The 12,496-nt window shown below is 60.1% G+C and overlaps 1 protein-coding gene across 2 annotated transcripts in view; it reads left to right on the top strand.

The window, feature by feature from the left end:
* TMEM104 (transmembrane protein 104) overlaps window positions 1-12,496 on the top strand; it is a 59,513-nt gene that overhangs the window by 43,347 nt on the left and 3,670 nt on the right. The window lies entirely within an intron of this gene.

The following is a 12,496-nucleotide window of genomic DNA, read 5'->3' as shown; positions in this document are numbered from 1 at the left end:
GCTCCCCCTCACTCCAGGGTCCCAAGATCCCAGCGTAAGGAGCCACTGCATCCCAGGAGTCCCGTTGCACCTCCATTTGGAAGGTGCCAGGCTGTCCAGCCCAGCCCCTCCCCTGCAGAGGCAGGCGCTGCAGCTCGAGGACGGCGCAGGCAGCCTCCAGCCCAGGAGCTCCCGAAGGGGGAAGGCCCCGGCTCCACCCTGAGGGGACGTCTGCCAGTGCCTTGTCTTGAGCCAGACTCGCCAGCCTGTAGCTTCTTCCCACTCTTGGTCCTTCCTGCAAGGAAATGAGAGCAGGACTGAGCCGTCTGGTGTGTGAGCTCTGGGGCCTCTGTAGCTCGATGAGCTGCCCTTCACCGTCCAGCTGAGACGAGGGAACACCTGGATGCGGCAGGCATCCTTGTCGGCCCCACCCTGTTGGTCTGACCCTATAGGCTGCTCTTCCCAGATTTCATTCACAAGCTCCAAAGCCCTGGGTTAAACTAACATGACCACCTGGGGAAAAAACGCAAACTCCTTCCTTAGAACGTAAGGATCACGCTAGCTCCAGGGTAGGAAGCTGGAAGGGAGCCTCCGTGGGTACCAGGAGGGGTTGTGCCCAAAAATTGGGATCACAATTACTGGCCGTCCAATCTTCTCCTTGTAAGTCCGCTTATAGGAAGTATTTGAAAGCCCCGGTGACCTCCAGAAGGAAAAGTTTTCTCTCGGTAAGCTGTATTTGGAGAAAACCGTCTCCCTCCTCGCTCCCTGGCCCAACTCTGTTGCCCCAACTCCTCCGGTCCCTGAAGTCGGGTCCCCAAGTCCTGGAGGTCTGGCCCCTGCCCGGCTCGGGCTTGGCTGTCCTTGACCTGCCGCATCAGCGGTGGAAGGGGCTCGTTAAGCGCTGGTTCCGTCGTCGGGGGGACAGAGCAGGGCGTGGGGGGTGGAGGGGACGACGTGCCGTAGCTGACATGACGGATTCCCGGTCAGCCCACGTGGGGAGCCGCCTGGATAATGACAGTTAATGGCTTCTATAGCACCTGGGGCCCGTTTAGCACGAGGCATCTGGTGAGCGATGCATTTCTTAAAAGGGAGAAGGTTGTAAGAGGGAGTGGAGGAGGCTGACGGTAAATAGAGAGCGATTGTCTGGGCACAGGATGCCAGGTGCCCCCAGGCTCAGGTCAGACCCAGCTCCCACCCGCACGGGTGGCACCGAGCTCCCGTTGCTAGCTGGCCACAGGGTCCTCAGGCCCCTCGAGCGGCCCCTCCTGCTTCTGCGGTTGGAGTTCTCTTCCTCGTCCTGCAGAACCGGGCTCACGGAGTGCCACCTGCGGCTCCGTTGCTTCAGAAACTCAGCTGCTCTTTCCCATGGCACAGGCCACCCTGGCCCCCGGTGACCCCATCCTGCCTCTCCTCCCAGCCAGAGCCCCCCTCCCACAGGGCAGCAAGGGGACTGCAGGGGGACTCCTCTGGTCTCCCACCTGCAACTTCATGGGCCCTCGGTGGCAGCCCTTGCAGTGCGACAGAACCAGGCGGCCGGGGCCTTGAGAGAGGGTGCCAGGTGGAGACCAGCCCGTGAAGGTCATCCGCGCTCGTGTCTTGGTGGTGACATGGCTGTCTCTGCAAGTCACTCGCCTCTTTTCTCCCTCTGATCCTTGAGATAATGAAGCGGCAGTAGCCTCTCCGCGAACCTTCTCCCCGAGGCGCCGCCGTGGGTGACAGCTGCAGTGGGTGACGGCACAGACCAGCCGTTTGTCTCCGTGAGGGACTCAGGCCTCTGGGCTTGGGAAGTAGACCCGTCTCTGACACAAAGCCCTCTCAAGTGGAAGACAAATCAGCCAGTGAAGTCAACTCTCTAACATGTAGTTGAACCCGGGGTTCAGTTCCCAGCCTGGGGCGGTGGAGACACCTGGGCGTTTTCCTTTGTAGACCTGGTGGAAGGAGTTTCCCTGGTCCTGACCCCAGGCAGCAGGCGGCAGCAGGAGGGGGGGCAGGGAGTGGAGATTGTGGAATCCGGGGAGCCCCCAGGCAGCCCCGCTGTGGGAGGGAGCGCGCCCCACCCACGGGACGTCCCGGGGGGTGTTTCCTCTGGCCCCAGCTGACCCCAGGTGATTTTTCTAGAACTCCTCCAAAGGCAGTGAGCACCAAGGCCCCGTTAGCCCTCTCAAGTTTGCGCCAAGTTGTCAGTTTGCAATGAGCTCCCTTTTCATTTTGCTTCTGAACGGCAGCTGTGCGGTCGTGCCCCCCCACCGACCTCCCTCCTTCCCACGCACCCTGCCTCTTCCCGCCGCCCAGATTAGGGCCCAGACTGTCCAAGAGAGCCGAGCGGGGAGCTCAGGGTGGCAATAAGCTGGCTTGGGTTCTAGGAAGACAAAAGGGAAGAATGAGCACCAAAGGGACCGGAAAATCATAAATAAACGTGCTGAGCCGGCCGGAAACGTTCTTGTGCGTAATTAGGAATTTGTTCTGCCATCTGTTGAAATGAGGCTGGGGCAGACTTGCAGGGACCCCACCCCGAGCAGGGGCCCCCGGAGCTCCAGACAAACGGGGAAGCCTTTAAGCTGGTTCCTCCAGGGTGTTCACCATGCCCTCCGCCAGAAGCCCCTGGTGCTGCCAGGACGGGATCTAAAAGTTGGATGGCCGTTGGAAATAGCCGCTTGTCGGGAAAATGTCAGAACATGTCTGACACGCGCCAGCATCGATTCGTGTCTTTTGCTGCTCAGAGAAGTTCTGGGGAGACCAGGCTGCCGAGTCTGGGAGACCTGGTTTGCAAATGCCCCTGAATTTGTGTGGACGAGAGCGATGGGTCGCCGTCCCGGCAGGTGAAGCTTGTCCAGGGCTCAGCAGACTCCCTGACCTGCCCCCCATGCCGTCCACTGGTTCCTGAACACTTGGTTCCGGCCCGGGTGCGCAGATCGGCCGGTATCCGTCGCCGGTGTGCGCTGACGGGCCAGGCTCCCTGTCGGGCGGTGGCGAAGGCCAGAAGATGAATTGGGACTGTGTGAAAAGCACTATTGGCAGAGCGCTCAGCAGCGGGTCAGCAGCCAGACGCCAGCCCCGTGCGCGTCCCTGCCATTGGCGTCTCCGGCCACTGCGTCCTGGGAGCGGCCTCAGAGCGAGCCTCCCTTGGGGCTGGCCCGGAGATCAGAGACGGGGCCCAAGCCACCCGCAGAAAGAGCTGTGTCGCTGGATGATCCCCAGAGAGACCTTGAAGCATCGCCGGCTGCCTCCGTATGTGCGTACCTGCCTCAGCACTGTGTGTACCTGGGGAACACCGGGCGGGGAGCCTCCCTGCCCCCACCAGCCTCCACCCCCATCGTCTTCAAGGAAGCCTGAGCCCAAGAGAAATGAGACGCAGGCCCACCTCACAGAGAGGCTGGGCTTCCTCCTGACTCCCAGCTGTCACTGTCAGCCGTAGGTCGACCAGGGACACCTAGGAGACGCCGACGACCGTGCTGTCCTTCACGTCCACAGGCCCAGCAGCGGTGGCACCAGCGCCTGGAGCCCTAAACCACGAAATGGGCCGCTGTGGACTGTTCTACCTGGGCCGCCCAGCAGGAGGCTCTCAGGCTGGAAGGGGCTGCGGCAGCACCATCACTTCACTCCCGTTGCCAGCCCCCCACCCCCGCCCCCGCAGACGCCTCCCACTCGGGGACGTGAACAGCTGGCTCGGCTCGGGGCTCCCCATTTGGTGGTGTTAAAAAAACGATCCTTTCTAATAAAGGCAGCTCTGGCTCAGGGCAGCCCTCTTCGGTCTGGGTTGTCAGGGACCCGCAGGGCTGCCTTCCCTCCGATCGTGTATTCAGAGCACCACGCACGTTATTCCCACCTCTGTGCTCCCTTCAAAGTGGGTCAGGCGCCGTCCTCCCCGACTGTTGGTGGAGAAACTTGAGGCTGCCTCGTGAATTGGCCCTGCTCACCCCACCTTCCCTGGCTGGTGCCCCAGATTTGTCTTCCAGACGGAGCCAGCAGGGAGAGGTGGGACCCGGTGGTGGTAGCCCGAGTGGCAGAAGGTCCCCAGGAGGAGACCATCACCTGGGAACATAAGGGCTCAGGCTTTACCTGTCCCCAGAATGATCTGTGGCCGGGTGGCCTCCTCCCCCGCAGATCTATGACTGATCTCAGCTGAGTGTCTCCTGGTGGGACTGCTCTGATCTCTCACCACCAGCAGCCAGGGGTCTTCTACGTCTGAGCCATCTGTTCCCCACATCCTGTTGGCTCAGCAAGCCAGCTCAGCGTTTGAATTCCTTCAGGGTCACTCACTGCTGTCCCCTCACTCTCAACTGGTGCTCCTCGGGGGGCCAGGAAGGACCCCCGCTCCCTAAGGACGGTAGCACATGGGCCCCCCTCTGACCTTCCAGCCAGCCTTTGTCCTGAGCCTTTGCTGCTGCCCTACCTACCCTCTCTCTGGGCTACTGTCCAGGGCTCTCCTGGGCCATTAAGGGTCTGTCTTTCCCTCGTTACACAGCCAGTGGAGGGAATCCAGGAAAACCTTTTTATGTACGTTTCATTTCAGTCTTATTTTATTCTTGGTTTTCTGAAAGTCCTCTCTGCAGACTCAAAGGTCAGTTGAAAGAAGAGGGACTGGAGGGTTCTGTCTTAAGGCTTTCAGGGTCGAGCGGACACCTAATCAAAGTCTGCTGAAGGGCCAGCCACGTGTCGCCAAGTGACCCCTTTGATTAGCGGCAGGACTGACCTGAGAGCTCCGCTGGGCCCCAAGCAGAGGCCGTGGCTCTCCCAGCCACACCTCTCCTCTGAGTGGCCTCTGTTGTCAGCGGCTCTGCTCTGCGTGTGGCTGACATGTGTGCTGGCCCGGCCATCAGGCAGGGACTCCTGTTCCGCCAGGAGGTTAGCAGTCCAGCTGCCTGGACTCTGGCAAGGGAAGGGAGGATGAGGCCCACGCGGGGCGAGGTGTCTGACGGACACTGATGGTTACAGTTTCGCCTCTGCTCGGAATCAGGCTACACACGAGCCAGGGTGAACCCCAGGCAGGCAGCCAGGTCAGGCGGCCATATCGGTCTACAGAGCTAGTGTGGCCCAGGGCAACCCTGGAGCTCCGGGGTTTACATTCAGACCAGGGCAACCCAACGCCCCTGTCACAATACTGCCTCTCCTCTTCCTCGCCTTCCTGTTTTCTCTCGGCATCCAGCCACTGCATAACAGCTGTCTTAGCTCAGGCTACTGTAAAATACCATGGGCTGGGTGGCTTAAACAGCAGAAATTTAATTTTTCAGCGCTGGGGGCTAGAAGCCCAAGATCAAGGTGCTGTCAGGGTTGGTTTCCCGTGAGGCCTCCCTCCCTGGCTTGTAGACGGCCACCTTCTCACCGTGTCCTCACATGGCTTTTCCTCCGTGTGTGCAGAGAGAGAGCACGTACTCTGGTGTCTCTTTCTCTTCTTAAAAGCTCACGTATCCCATCAGATTAGGGTCCGCCCTTACGACTTCATCTAACCTGTAATGCCTCTCTAGAGGCCCTGTCCCCAAATACAGTCGCATTGAGGATTAGGGCTTCGACATACGAATCAGAAGAGGGGGACAGTGGCAAGAAGAAAGGGTTAAGAAAGGACTGAGCGGCCTTCAGGAAAGGTGACGGTGTGGAAGTTTTATATTTCCAGTCTCTGGGAAGGAGATGAGTCCACCAGCAGCCAGAGGGCCCTCGGGTGCGCTTTCCCAGCGATGACAAATGGAGCTGTGGCTCTGACAGCTTAAGAATGAGGAACCGAGAGCCTGCCGCCCCAGGTGCCGCTTGCCGTGCCTTGAGAGTGTGGATGGTTGAAGGATGAAAAGGCCAGAACTCTTGATCTCGTACTTGAGACTTGATTGCTTCAGAGACTCAAATACCTGCCCTGTATCAACGACCTGCGCCTCCGGACACACTTGGAGGCGGGGAGGCTTTGCCCTGAGTCCTTCTGGAGTAGAGTCTCAGTCCCGTACGTTGATTATGTAAACATCCTTCTCTTCTGCCTCCATGATGATGACGACGACGGCAGCTGCAGAGCTAGAATCCTCCAGAAACCACGGGGGTGACCCTGCCTGGGAAGGTAGTCCGATTGGCTTTAAATTCCCTCCCTTCGGTGGAAACCCAGGTGACTTTTTTTGCAAGGGTAGCAATCACAGAATTGCTACCGAATTGCTCATCGACCTGACGTGAAATGCGACCCAGGGCCAAGATGCTTCTGGAGCCGAGTGCATCTGCACGGGGAGCTTCCCCGTCTCCCCAGAGGGAGCCCCTCCCAGCCAGAGATGGAGTGTGTCCTGTCTTCTCGGAGCATGAAAGGAGGCCCCACCCCGACCACAGCCTGTGCTCAGGTGGGAGGGTGATGACAGAAGAAGGATGGGTGAACGTGAGCACCAAAGAACCCGAACAGAATTCCTTTCCGGTCTCGCCCAGCCGCCTACAGAGAGCACGTGCCGACTCCCCCCAGATGACAGGTGGAGGGGACGGCTTAGCCTTGTGTGGCCTTCAGTGGAGGGAGAGGAGGTGTCTCTGATTCACAGAGCAGATATGAGCAGCCTGCCCGGGGTCCTCCTGACCCCCAGAGCCCCAAAGACTAGCTGACCCCTGGGCCAGAGACGCTCAGCAGGGAAGGGTCATGGCTGCGGCTCCACCCGGCTGGGGTCACGAGGATGACCCCAGTACCCTCCTTGGAGCAAAAGGAGAATTAGGGGAGAACTCGGTATTGACAAGTTTTCCTGCTTGCCTGGGCTTTCCGGGTGGGAAGTCAGGTTTTTGCGACAAGAAAAGGGACTGACGCGTTTCTGAGCGACTGCTGTGGGCCAGGCCCTGCCCCTGTTCTTTATTGTACTAGCTTATTCCATCCTCCCAGCACCCACGAGCATCCCCCTTTTTAAAGGTGATGGAACAGGGGCACTGAGAAGTTAAGTGACTGCCCCGGGATCACACAGTTCGGTGGCAGAATCAGGAGTTGAGCCCAGAGTAACTTGAGAACTTAAGCTTGTTTAGAAGAAGGGCAGCGGCCACCTCTCTCCCTCTCTCATGCTCTTTCCAAGGCGTTAGAGCTTCACGAGGTGGGCTGCCACTCACACCCCTGGCCTGTGGGTCTTGTGGGCCTGCCCAATGGCTCTCTGTTCACAGTCGGTCCTGTTCTTTAAGGAATGGTTACACAGCCGCCTGCGCCCACTTCTAGGGCCGAGCAACTGCTTGGTCTTCAGTGGTTCTCAGCTCAGGCTGACGTTACCCTGTCGGTTCCTCCCAGCTCTCCTGAATCTCGGGAGGCCCTGGCCCAGCTCTGATGACCCAGCCTAAGGAGAGACACATGCATGCCCCAGCGCCTCTGAGGACAGTGCGGTGGTGAAGAGGGAAGCTGGTGCCGGATCCTCCCCCGGATCCAGCTCCCAGCCTGGAGCGCCAGTGCCCGAGCCGGGATGGGCACCACGGCCATTCATTAGCATCACCCCTGGCATGTTGAGCCCCTTCTTGGAGAAGAGAGCGCCGTCCTCCTGACAGCCGCCTTGACAGGTGGCCTCACCTCGCACGTGTCAGAGCAGAGCCACCTACAGGGCTGCGAAAACAGCAAGGTGTCTGGGGTCAGCATCAGGGCCGGTCCAGAGCTCAGGGGGTCAGGCGGCTCCCCAGGAGGCAGGCCCACCCAGGCGAGGCATGCTGCGGGGCTGGCTTGTGGGGAGGGCCCGGGGCTCCACTGAGAGGAGTCCGTCAGCTTCGCCGTTGGCTGTTAATCACAGCTTCACATATATGTGTGCTCCGGGGCCCTCAGGGATTAAGGATGAGGGATCTGGCCTTAGTGAACATGTGTCCCCCTCCTCCGTGACAGCTGTGTTCCTTCCAGGGCCTGCAGAGGACACAGCAGGGGTCAGGGCCGGGCACGGGCCACTGGGCAGAGCCCTCCTGTGTTCCAGAGAAGCTCTGTTCCAGCTCGAGCTCCCACCAGAATGTCCCTCTGACTCGATGACCCAGGACCACAGGCCACTTGCCCAGCCCCACCCAGCAGTGCCTTCCCTCTGTAGGGCAGGTCGCCCTGGTGGGCACAGCCCGGGGAACTGATAGCCTATTTTCCCTTTAGCTTTTTAAAGACTGGTCCAGTATCACACCTCGGGCCTAGGTTTCAAGTGTCTCATGCAAATCAGGGCAGGTGACCGACGGTTACAGTGAGGAGACCTGGGCCAAGGTTGGGGGCAGGGGGCAGAGAGCTTTCTGATTCCCAACAGGTCAGGTGCTTCCCTCACACACCGCCACGGAGCACACGGTCACAGTAAACCCACGTTGCCCCATCAAAATATAATGCGAGCCAACTGGGGACTTTTCAATTTTGTGGCAGTCACGTCTGAACATTTAATTAATTTTAATAATATGCTTATCCAACCTAAGATATCAGAAATACCTTTTCAACATGGAACCAATATGAGAAAATGATGAGTGAGCTGGGTTACCTTCCTTTTTCACGCTGAGTCTCTGAAATCCGGTGTGCGTTTTAGACTTCAGCAAGGCTCGCTTTGGGCCGGCCGCATTCAGGCACTCTGGAGCCTCACGTGGCTCATGGCTGCCCTGGTGGACAGCACAGCCGCGCGTGCTTCTCTTTCAGAGCTCGAGGGTTTTACTGCCCCCTGCTAGGAGGGCCCTCAGAGGCACTCAGCATGCCCAGAGGTAGCCCATGCATAATTGCAAAGCCAGTCTTGGAGAAGGAGCGGAATGGTAAAACCAGCATGAGGGATCCCGTGTCCCATCATCACAGTGTCAGCGTGACAGCCTAATGGGGGGCGCGGGGCAGGGGCCTCCTGGGAGAGCTCTGCCCTGCCCTCCTCCAGGCAGGGAGAGTCTTGGCCCGAGCTCCCCAACTCCCGTGATGCTCAGGCAGGTGGCCCGGCTCATGCCAGCCCCACACCGACCCCAGAATTCTGTAAGGAAGGCGGAGCTCTGCATAGCCTCACCGCCACTCCAAGTGCTTGGGAGAGCCCCACCACAGCCCAGAGGCCAAGGCAGAGGCCCGGAAGGAACTCTCCCCTCTCCAGCGCCAGCGCAACCCACCCAGGGCTGGGTTCCAGTGCACGAAGGCTGGAACTGGCTTCTGACCACTCCGATCTCTGCCTTAACCCACAGCCCCAAGACAGGCATACTGGGGTCACTGGTTGGACTCCCAGAGCCCCGGACCCAGACCTCAGACCCCTGCCCATCTCCACTTGGCCCCAAGAATGAGTCAGCTCCGACTCCTGTGAGGTCTGGGCCAGTTCACCTCTTTATGCAGCCGAGGCCCCAGGGTGGAGGGGGTCCGGGAGAGCAAAGGGAGGAACCAGGAGAGGCCGAAGCAGTCCAGATTCGCGGTCGTCTGTCTTTCCACTCTCATCCCCTTACAAGTCTGGACCACCTTTACCCTTTGGCAGGAGTTCAGAGGGTGTCGGCTCAGTGGCCCAACTCTCTGCAGAGGAGAGAGGCTCTGAGGTCAGATAGACAGACAGCCGTGAGGCAAGACAGCTCCCAGCTGGGGCTCCTCATCTGACTCCAGCTCACAAAGAAGGGGGGAGGAGCAGGGGGCCTCCGTGGACAGCGGTGCTTCTCCTCTGACCACGCAAGGGAACTCAGGCATGACTCGTTAAATGTCGTGAGAATGCATCTTGACATAAAATATGACCTTGACCTCCATCCTTGAGGCTGCTGACGCCCCCAGGACAGAAAGCTAGTACTGACATGTCCCCACTGACCTGCCACCATCCTGATACTGTCACCCCGGACGTGCCTGTGCTGGAGGGCCGTTCCTGGTGTAGATTTTCCTTTTAACCTGACCTCCTCAGAAAAGGAGGGGGAAAGATGTCTCCTCTAAGCAGTGCCCTCAGGGCTCAGGATTTGTACCGAGATTAGGACTTGCCTCCCCTCCTGTCTCCCTCCCTCCCTCCCAAGGCAGCGCATGTGGGGAGAGCGGAGAGCAGCTCCAGGTGGGTCGATATGCTGGGCGGAAGCGGTGAAATCCCGGGGCCCCGACCCCCTGTCGCCACCCTCATCGGGCTGCTCCTTCCCTCCTGCGCCGCGAGGGGGACAGCAGACAGGTTCTTCCAAGTTGGCTCTGGCGCCCGGTTCCCCTGTGACCCCCAGGTCTTCTTCCCTGGGCTTGGACGTCCCGAGACAGGGATCTCCCCATCTGCCCCCCTGCCCCTCCGCAGCTCATGTGGCTGTTAGGCAGTTCTTTCTGTGGTAGTAATTTGTGTCCTGTAAGTTCCACCCGGTGGCCCCCTGGACTGGGTTTTACTGCCTGCAGGACCGTAACTGCTGGCTCAGAGCGCCATCCCCAGATGCCCAGAATAGTATCTGCACGGTGGGCTCAGTACATCCTTGCTGAATGAACGAATGAGCGAATGAATGAGTGGTCCTGGTGAGCCCCTTGAGCCACACAAAACAAGCGCAGCTGTTCTTACGTGGGCTCTTACCGCAGATATTAAAAAAGAGGTCTCCTGATCCCCCACGTCACCTGGCAGCTGCATCTTCCGAGGCCGTCAGCCACTCCTCGTGTGACATGTGTCAGGCCCTCCCCTCTCCCCCCACAGCATCCTCCCCGGCAGCTCGCTGCACCTCCTCACCCCTTGGAGCATGACTCCTGTGCAGGATGCGGGTGGATGCGGACTGCTACCCTGTCCGTCACGTGGGCTCCCTGAGCACAGCCCGTGAGGCTCAGAGAGAAGCTTAGCCCGCCCTGCCCTCGGGGAACCGTGAGGCCTGCTCACCCAGACGTCAGGACCGCTCGCGCCCTGTCCCCCTCTCCCAAGCGGCCACCCCCGCCTCCCACACGGCCGCGACCAGGTGGCGCGAGCTGCCAGTGGCCGCGCCCGAGCCCTGGGCATCCTGTGTACACTGAGAGCCCTGCTCCCCGCCGAACTTCCTGGCCGCGTTTGTCGCTCACAACCTGTCATCCTCATTTCGTCTTGATTTATCATCAGACCTAATGAGTTTTTGGAGCAGCTATCTCCCGGGGACGGGACGATCAGTCTAGGAGATGGCTGTTGAACTCTGCTTCCCCGGCAATGCGTGGAGGGAAGGGCCGGGAGCAGAGGACTGTGGTCCAGAGGGTAGGGCCGGGCAGCCCTGGCGCCAGGACCCCTCCCTCAAGGTCAGAGCTGCCGGTCAGGGCTGGCCAGACAGCTCGCCTTGAAGTCAGCGAGCCAGTTTCTGCCTGCGTTCCTTACGGCCTCTTGGAGATGTAGGGCTGAGGCGATGAGTAGAGAAGCATCAGCTCAGCCAGCATCCCAGCTGCAGGCAGCAGTGATGAGCTCATGTCCCAACAGCCAACTTCTCCCTGCCTCCTCCACGCCCACCAGACCCGGGGCCCTGCGGCCGAGCAACAGACAGGATTTCCCCACTTGCCTCTTTGCCAGTCCGCGCTGGCCTCGGCCTGGGCCAGGAGTAGCGCCGGGTCACCGGGGGACGCTCCGCTAGTGGCACGACAGGATTGAGCTCTTGTCTTACAGCAGCTGCCCCCTTTGCCCCGGCCCTGGTGGCCCAGCTCTGCTGGCGGAGGTGTCAGCTGCAGCCTCGTGAACAGCTAATCGGCAGGCGGCCCACCCGCTCAGCTCTGCTTCGTAACCCTTTCCGGCCCAAGACAGACTGCCTGGCACACGGGGGACTCCGCCTCCACCCCGTCCACCGTCTCCCCTGGGTGCTGTCCTCACACCCTGCCCCAGTGCACTTCCTGGGTGCGGTTCTGCCACACAGATCTCTGGCCCGCACACCCCTCCTGCACCCACCCTGAGAAATGTGACGAGCCAGACTGCCGGGGTCCTGAGTGTCCCCGAGGAAACAGGGAGGCCCTCACGGGGTGTCCTGTCCCAGGCCCGAGAGGGTTCAGCCAGAGGCAGCTCCTCTGGGAGGGACTGGGTCACCGCTTGCCCCTTGACTGACCACAGCTGGTGGGATTTGTGACGCCCCTCAGTCGTGGGGCCCTCGGAATCAGGAGCGGCAGGGCCGGAGTCGGATGAGAGCACCAGAAACAAATCATCGTCTTTATTGGCAATTTTCACAGGCCTGTTCCCTGGCTCCCCTCCCCCGATCCTGTCCCCAGCAGTGTCAGCAGCTCTGATGAAAAGTAACAGATGACATTTCCGTTGAGCCCACTTCCGAGTGTCATTATGGGAAAACATTGGTCTGGCTTCCCGTGAATCCTGGAAGAAAGGCCTCTTCCTTCCAGGGAGCGGGGAGGGCATGACGTGGCCCGAGGGGACAGTGGGGAGACCCCCAGCCTCCCACGCGGGAGGAGCCCTGAGCTTCCCGTGGGCTGGCAGGCAGTCTCTTCAGCCACTGTTCCTTCACGCTCGCCTGCGTCACTCCCTGAGAAATGTCAGGTGTCATCGTGGGCTTTACCTGAGCGATGGGGGCCCGGGCTGGAGGGGCTGTCAGGTCTGGTCTGAACAGAGACAGCAGCGGTTTATGGACTCCAACACTGGAGACAGGGACACCGGTGGTCCCTGCGTGTGCCGAGTGGCTAAGGGTGGCAGTTCTGGGAGATCTGGATAACAGATGCAAGAAGCCAGAGACTCAGAGAGAGGCTGCTGGATCTGGAAGT

This window comes from Pseudorca crassidens, chromosome 19 (assembly GCF_039906515.1).
Source record: "Pseudorca crassidens isolate mPseCra1 chromosome 19, mPseCra1.hap1, whole genome shotgun sequence".
NCBI classification, from domain to species: Eukaryota; Metazoa; Chordata; class Mammalia; order Artiodactyla; family Delphinidae; genus Pseudorca; species Pseudorca crassidens.
This window is presented reverse-complemented; position numbering and strand designations above follow the sequence as displayed.